The following is an 8,405-nucleotide window of genomic DNA, read 5'->3' as shown; positions in this document are numbered from 1 at the left end:
ACTGATCCAGTTTAATAGAGTCCTCGGAGGCTCTGGATACCTCTTCTCTAGGTTCTGCTCTAATACTGGCATTAAGACCTTCGCTTATCCGAGAGGTTTTATCCGCGAAGAAGTTGTTAAATTGGTCACAGCAGGCCTTAGAAGGTTCAAGGATCTGGTTCAGGGCAGGAGGGAGCTGAGTTAGCTCCCTGACCACCCTGAACAACTTTGCTGGACGCGACTCCGCGGACGCAACACGAGCACCGTAGAACGAATTCTTAGCTGCTCGTATCGCCTCTCCGTAGTCCTCCAAAAGGCGGTCTAGGAGAGCCTTGTCGGCTAAGCGTAGGTGTTTCCGCCAGCGGTGCTCTAGCCGTCGCAGCACCCGCTTCCTTGCCCAGAGGTCTTCCGTATACGTATGTATGTGTCTTTTTAGATTGTAAGCCTGAGGGCAGGGAACCGTCCAATTAAAAAGATTGTATGTACAGTGCTGTGTAAATTTACAGCACTTTATAAATAAAGGTTAATAATAATAATAATAATAATAATAATAATATATACACACAAACACACACATATATATACAAAAACACACTGTGCCACAGCCAAAAGTGTGATGCCTTATTTATATGTGTACACACACATCTGTCTGCTTGAGTGTTTATATATATATATATGTGTGTGTGTGTGTGTGTGTGTGTATATATATATATATATATATACATATACTGTGGAGCAGCTGAAAGTGTAATGCTGCATGTATATGCTTACACACACGTTTGTGTGTGTGAGTATGTGTGTATATATATATATATACACACACACACACACACACACATATACATATACACATACGCATATATATATATATATATATACACACACACACACACACACAAACTGTGGAGCAGCTGAAAGTGTAATGCTGCATGTATATGCTTGCACACACATCTTTGTGTGTGTGTGTGTGTGTGTGTGTGTGTACACACACACACACACACATACATTCCCCCCTCCCCGGACACAAAAGGTTTCTGCTTTATCTCGTTCAGTGGAAATAATGCTCCCAGCCCCAGCGGTTGTGCTAAAAGGGAAAAGGGCTACTGGAAGGAGAAGGGGGAAATTCCAGCGCAGCATCATGGGAGATTTGTAACCGGTGGTCTTCAGGAGAACCAGCGGATTGGATGTACACACCAGCCAAAGCAGCAGGGGTTCCGCACTGGCCATCAGTGCAGATCCAGCCGATCCCCTAATTTTGCGGACTCGGAAAACGGAGGAGCCGTCTGCCTTCAGTTCGGAACCCAGCCGTGAATACGCATTGGCCAAAGCATATTCACGTTATATCGCATTGGTCAATGCGTATTCAGAGCTCACAGGTGTGGAACTCCAATGCTATATAACATGAATACGCATTGGCCAATGCAAACTGACGCTCAAAAAGCCCCCGTGTGGTAAGGTCCATTGTCTAAATGTGTTGGTTTGTCATCTGCTTTGAAAGTAATTTTATTTTGTAATCACGGATCTGTATATCCTCCTAAAATGAATGATAGAAGGGTTAGATCAGCTGAATCACTGAGATCTGTTGGGTATAAAACTAGAAAATGGGTTCAAAATGCTGGTCAGCCATCATAATATATTTTTCTGATTTTGAAAATGTCTTATACAATTTTTCACTAATGCAGTGAAAGTAGTCATATAGAAGGAGAAGCATGACAGTCTCTAGTAGATACTGCATATTAAAAATGCTAAATTATACATAGAAATAATGTTATGGTAATTTATCATTCTACTTCTAATACAATAAATGTAATTTTAAACAACAGGAAATTATTCATTTGCTTTGTATCAAAGATACTAATCTCATGTGTGTCTACTTAGAAATGAGTTTTGTGTTTGACTGCTTTCTTTCAATGTTTGCCACAGACCTCTACTGAAAATGAACAAAAATCATAGACAGGAAGATAATAAATTCAGTCCCAATCCCAGAGACTGTATACTGCTTATTTGTAACCAGCTCCTTTTAACACCGGAGGTTGCCTTTATACCAAGTAGATTGTTTCTTAGTGATATATTAATAAAGGACTGAGATGGACTGAACGGGAAATGTACAACTTTTTTGGGTAGAAGACACTGCAAGTAGTGTTTTTTTTTCTTTGCTGCCACTTTCTGAAGCCCACAGTCAAGGAGATCAGATGAAAGAAAAAGCATATTATTACCTTTTCAGAAGACAGACTGTTGTCTTGCTTCCACCTCTCTTTCACAAAACTATCATAAATGAAAATGAGAGCTATGTGCAGCAACCTGGCAGTGAAACCATTTGAGAATTCTCCCCTGAAAAGAAAGTCCTCTGTTCCATGCGGAAATAGCTTATGGTTATTTATTACAGGACTTTGACCCTGCTCATCAGGTGAGGTCAATTAGTGATGCTAGCGTTTGATGAGTGCCCTTGCAATGTTAAGCTCTTTGTTGCCCTTTGTTCACTAATTTCTACAAGGTTTTTGAAAAATACTCTAGGCTTGGTTCTTGGGAGGAGATGAAAAATACATTAAATATATTTGTTGCTGTTATGTGATTTCAGGTCTGCTTCAGCATTTGGCAACCTTACCATATGGTTTTCTTGGCAAAGTTGATTCAGAGATTTACCATTAGTTTCCTCTAAGGCTGAGAGTGTGATTTGCTCAAGGTAACCGAGGAGGTTTCCATAGCTGAGAGGGATTAAACCATAGTCCCAAGACTGAAACCATTACACCATGGTGACTCCCTCAAAGTTATAAAAAATATAGATCGAGGTTGACTTGATGACAGTTAACAACAAAATAATTGCTTTATCCTTCTTGATACACTATTCTTTTACATGTTTTATTGTAACTTTGTGCTGTTCATTGCTAATCATTTTTACTTTGTAGTTTTTGTTGCCTTATTATGTAATGCAGTCAAATAATTTTGTAAATAGGCAGACAAAATGTAACAAACAATCAAATAGATCTTCTGCACATGCTTTGTGAATGTCTCCTGCCCATCTGAAATATTTCCATTGAACCTTTCCCCAAATGTGTATCCTTGTACATACGGAATTGTGGTTCTTCCACCATCTACCCTTTCTCTTTTGTAAACCCTGGTTCATTTCTTTTTTGATCATCAAATACCACCACTAGCACCCAACTTTCACTGACTAAACAAAATAAGATTGTAAGATAAAGATCCCATTTGGAATGGAACATGAAAAGGTAAAAAAGGTCAAGACTTGCTTTGTTGTGGTGGACCATTATTATTATTATTATTAACCTTTATTTATAAAGCGCTGTAAATTTACACAGCGCTGTACATACAATCTTTTTAATTGGACGGTTCCCTGCCCTCAGGCTTACAATCTAAAAAGACACGACACAAAGGCAGTGGTGCTGGGGAAGGGGCCTCTCTAGTAGGATAATACATATAAAATACATAGCAATATAGGAAATGATTCAATAAAACAGGCACCAAAAGAACATCAAATAGTAAGCGACAATTATGCAATGCCTGGGAAGGCTTCTCTGAACAGGATGGTCTTCAACTCCGTTTTTTTATTTTTTATTTATTTTTTATTTGTGTTTGCAATGTGATGGACATACATCAATGGTGCAACTGGGGAAAGGAAAAAGGTTGCACTATCTGGTAGCATACAGCTTATTATTGCACTGGTGGCTTTGAGAAAGGGCAAGAGAACTATGAATGTTTGAGGGAAATGCAAATAATTTTTGATGAAATGTGGTTGAATACTAATTAATATTGGGGCTTCAAATCTGAACAGATTCATTTATTAAAATATGCATTGATCAATTATTGATCAGTTGATCAACTGACTATATACTGCTATTGATTGAGCAGTTTAAAACATGGAAAATTATTTTTAATGTAAATACTTACAAATCCATGGATGCCTTCCTGGAAGAGGCATTCCTCCTTCTCTCTCACATAGGAAGGACTGCCTCTTCTGAGATATGCCTGGTGGGAATCATGCATCACCTGAAAACCAAAAAGCAGGCCCAGCATCAGCACCAGGTGTTCTTGGATGGCACTCAGGGTCCCAGGACTCTGGCAGGATCTTCTGGTGAGTGCTGATCCCTGAGCCTCACAAAACACTTATTTTCCTATGCTTGCCCTCTACTTTAATTCCTCACTGTATCCCCAACATAGCATTGCTCATTCCAACATTGCAGGAATGTAAAATGCTTACTAGATATCCTCTGGGAGCCACCCAATGGTGATTGGAGTACTACTGTCACTATCACAATGTATCAAGGAGGCCCTTGATGTAGGAAGGCCTCACCAATGGGCATTTTCCTGAGTGACCTCTAAGCATTGATCTAGATTTCTTTTTCTTCAGAATTATTGTTCATTTAAAAATGTGTGCAGTTTTAGCTGTTTTGTTAAAACTAATACAATTAATCAACTACTTTTTAAAATTAAGTGACAGCCCTATTTAAAATCCATTCTGAATGCCAGAGCATTCAGAGTATTTTGTACACTAAAGTTGTATTAAGTTGTATACAACAGTAGACAACTTGTATGTTGTGTGTGTGTGTGTGTTACAGTTAACTTTGGGTTTTGATTAATTCATTGATTTGGGTTTTGATTAATTCATTAATTAAAAGACCAATTTGCTTATTGAAAAATCTGTCATGGAGCAACGAGTTGGAAAGGAGACACGCTAACGAAGTTCCCCTTCGCTGCTTTCTAATATAGAGACAAGGTACAATTATTGGATATCAGGTGAAAGACAGCATTTATATCATCATCTGTCAATAGTGAGGAACAAATTAAGTTCGTAATGCACATGCTGAACTGTGTAATACTGAGTGGCATTAATCCTGCTTCTCTGGAGTTTATTTGTTATGAATATACACAGACACAAGTTCCCGGCAGCTTCTTAATTAATAGTCTACCATCTGTGATAAAAGAGCTTAAATAGCACATGAGGCTTATGCTGTTTTCTTCTTCAAGAAAATTTGCAACAGCATTGTTACTTAAATGTTACACAGGTTGAATCACACCAATCTCAACTGTAGTTCTGTATCTCAGCATTTGTACAGTCCTGTATAGAAAATCCAACATAACTAAATGCTAAGTTTACATTATGTACCTTTTGCATTCTGCAATCTCCCTTGTAATCACCTCTTTACCTAAGTAGATTTGTATTGCTAAGTCACTGAACACTATGGTTAAACTTAAAAAGCCTATGATATGGGATAAGAATGAGAGAGGGGGATACATACCAATTAAAGATCGCATATATTTCCCCAGTTTTCTTGGGCATCTTGTCGTTCAGTTATGCTGCTGTGAAAATAAAAGCACAATAGTTCTCGGATGCTACCAAGGTAGGACTTGTTACTCCGGGTGTTATGAGGTAGGTCATTCCTCCCTGCTGGGCAATCTCATTAGGACCTAAGCGACATCCATCCTTCTGTTTGGGATCCAGCCAGTAAGACATCTTAAAAGCACACACTGCATGCTATTTTGTGCCAATCCAAAACAGAGCCACAACCACAACAAACAAAACATATTCAGATGTGATTTTACATTTGTCACATTGCTCTCTAGAATAAGAAAATAACCATTATTAGAATTATTAACATAACTTCATTAAATATACACCACCTCATGACACATTTAAAAAATCAGAATTCTGCATCCGTGGTATTTGTGTACTTATAAGCACAGGTATGCTCATGATTTTGTTTTGTAAATATTTGAACTTCTTCAGCACTGTATCAGATATGGTAGAAACACAAACACAGTTATTTTAGTACATAGAATGAGTAACTTTGTTATATACTAGCTGGCACAACTAAATGCTTGCACCTCAAAGAAGGGTCAGCATCAGTGCCTTGTACCAGCCCTGCTGGCAGTGCCTGAACACATGTATGTCTGAACAGTATAGTTTTTTGTGGGTTTTTCGGGATATGAGGCCATGTTCCAGAAGTTTATCCCTGACATTTTGCCAGCAGTTGTGGCTGGCATCAGAAAATGCTGGCATGGAAGAGAGTGGGGTATATATACTGTTGGTTGAAGGGAAGTGATTTGTATATTAATCTGTGTATTGTTCTGTTATTGAATGGCAAGGCCTCAGGATGTCTATTTCATTAATGATCCATTGTCTGCTGGGTCTCACCTTGCCCTTGGGTGGTTTTCATTTGCATTTGCTGGGTCTTGATTTTGGTGTTTTTCAGGACTGGTAGTCAAACTTTGTTTACTTTAAGGGTATCTTCTTTTCTGTTGAAGTTGTCCAGGTGTTTATGGATTACAATGGCTTCCCTGTGCATTCTGACGTGATAGTTGTTGACATGGTACAGACTTTCAGTGTTTTCAAACAGCATTTTGTGCCCTGGATGGTTTATAACATGTTCTGCTACTGCTGACTTTTCCGGCTGACCCAGTCTGCAGTGTCTCCCATGTTGATTAATTTTATTTGAATATTAGTTTGTCCACAACTGTACAGTATGGTCTGACCTACCATCCCCATCATATGCATATGATTTGACTGTGCTGAGATAGGGCATCTTAACAGTGTATAAAAGCCAAACAATGTGATTTAATAACGGGAGAGTCAGGGTCAGGCCAGGTGATCAGATGTCTTCCTTTTCCAGGACATGTCCTACATGCATGTCAACCTTCTGTCCTGGAAGAAATCCAAAACATTCTCCATTATGAGCATGACTAAGAAGCATGGATTTATATTGATATTATTGTTTTTAGCTTTTATTTTGTCATGTCCTACAATTTTCTTGAATGTCATATATTTCATGGTGCCTCATCCTCCTTTGCACTTAGGAAGTTGGTCAGGCTAAAACAGAAGCAATTTGAATTCAAACTCTCGCTTGTCTGGCTGGAATACAGCCAATTTTTCCATTTACTACAATGAAGAAAAAAACACTGCCATGGCTCCATCCTGCAGAATCCTAGGATTTGGAGTTTGGTGAGGCACCAGAACACTTTACCAGAGGCATCTAAAGACCTTGTAAAACTACAAATCCCAATATATAAAGGGGTCTCACCTTTCAGACTTTCTTTCTTTCAGTTAGGTCCAAAACGCATTGCAGAAATAAACCAGTTTGAGACTGCTTTAACTGCCCTGGCTCAGTACTAGAGAATTCTGGGAACTGCACTTTTGTGAGGCATCTGTCAGAGAGCTCTGGTGCCACAACAAAGTACAATTCCCAGGATTCCCTAGCACTGAGCCAGGGCAGTTAAAGCAATCTCAAACTGGATTATTCTTGCAGTCTGTTCTGGACCTCAGTCTCAAAGGTGCCACAAAATCCCTTTGCATACTAATTTTCCAAACTAACACAGCTATACCTTTTCAATTCTACAAGTCCCAGTATTCCATAGGATGGAGGCACTTAAAGAGGTGTCAAACCGTATCATTTCTGCAGTGTAGATGCACCATAACTTAAAGGGTTTTACAGACCTGATGTGAGGAAACAGAAAAGCGTGAGGCCCCTGTATGTTTTGCCCACCTAGACGAGCCCCAAGTCATTGTGACGGCATGGTAATATGTTTTCCACCATAAATGAGCCTGGTATCCCCACCTATGGCCATAAAACCCACTGGGTGAGCTTGGGCAAGTCATACTCTCTCAGCCTCACAAAGGCAATGGAAAACCTCTTCTGAACAAATCTTGCCAAGAAAACCCCATGATAAGGCCGCCTTAGGGCCACTGTAGGTCAGAAACAACTTGAAGGTACATAAGAACACCATCAAGAGGAAAGGCAAACTCTTGCTGGTCTTTGTTTTTCTCCAGTTTCCTTACAAGGGCACCTCTTGCCTCCCAGAAGGGGAAATAATCAGCCCAAAGTGAACTGTCGTTTGTCGCTGTTGTTGTGTGCCTTCAAGTCAATTCTGATTTATGGCAATCTTCAGGGAACATGAGGGTTTGCTTGGGAAATTTCTTCAGATGTGGCTTGCCATGGCCATCCTCTGAGGCTGAGAGAGTGTGACTTTCCCAAGTTGCCAGGTGTTGCTGTGTGCCTTCAAGTCATTTCTGACTTATGGCAACCCTAAAGCGATGTGTCATTGCCATTGTCTAAGGCTGAGAGAGTGTGACGTGCTCAAGTTCCTAGGTGTCATGTGCCTTCGTCATTTCTGATTTACGGCGACCTTATCATGTGCTTTCCTTGGCACATTTCTTCAGAGGTTTGCCATGGCCGTCCTCTGAGGCTGAGAGAGTGCGACTTGCCCAAGGTCCCAAGTGTTGCTGTGTGCCTACTTATGGTGACTCTCATGGGGTTTGGGTACATTTCTCCAGAGTTGCCATGGCCATATTCAGAGGCTGAGAGAGTGTGACTTGGGTACCCTGCTCTCCAGATCCCTAGCCCAACGCTTAAGCCACTGCGCTACTTTTCCTAGCTGAAACTGAGTGAACCAGGTACTTCTATCTCCCTTTTATA

The 8,405-nt window shown here is 40.0% G+C and overlaps 1 protein-coding gene across 1 annotated transcript in view; it reads right to left on the bottom strand.

Moving 5' to 3' along the window:
• The window catches only part of MYO7B (myosin VIIB), a 76,037-nt gene extending 69,780 nt beyond the window's left edge, over nucleotides 1–6,257 (bottom strand). The window contains exons 1-3 of the mRNA XM_089509538.1: nucleotides 6,131–6,257; nucleotides 5,235–5,295; nucleotides 3,886–3,984 (exon numbers count right to left, since the gene is read on the bottom strand). The gene's annotated coding sequence lies outside the window, so the exon portion shown is untranslated. The remainder of the gene's footprint in view (nucleotides 1–3,885; nucleotides 3,985–5,234; nucleotides 5,296–6,130) is intronic.
• Nucleotides 6,258–8,405: the final 2,148 nt, after the last annotated feature.

The sequence above is a fragment of the Sceloporus occidentalis genome, unplaced genomic scaffold (genome assembly GCF_023333645.1).
Source record: "Sceloporus occidentalis isolate IW3139 unplaced genomic scaffold, rSceOcc1.0.p SCAF_2, whole genome shotgun sequence".
Taxonomy (NCBI): domain Eukaryota; kingdom Metazoa; phylum Chordata; class Lepidosauria; order Squamata; family Phrynosomatidae; genus Sceloporus; species Sceloporus occidentalis.
The sequence above is the reverse complement of the archived record's forward strand: the minus strand, read 5'-3'. Positions and strand labels throughout refer to the sequence as shown.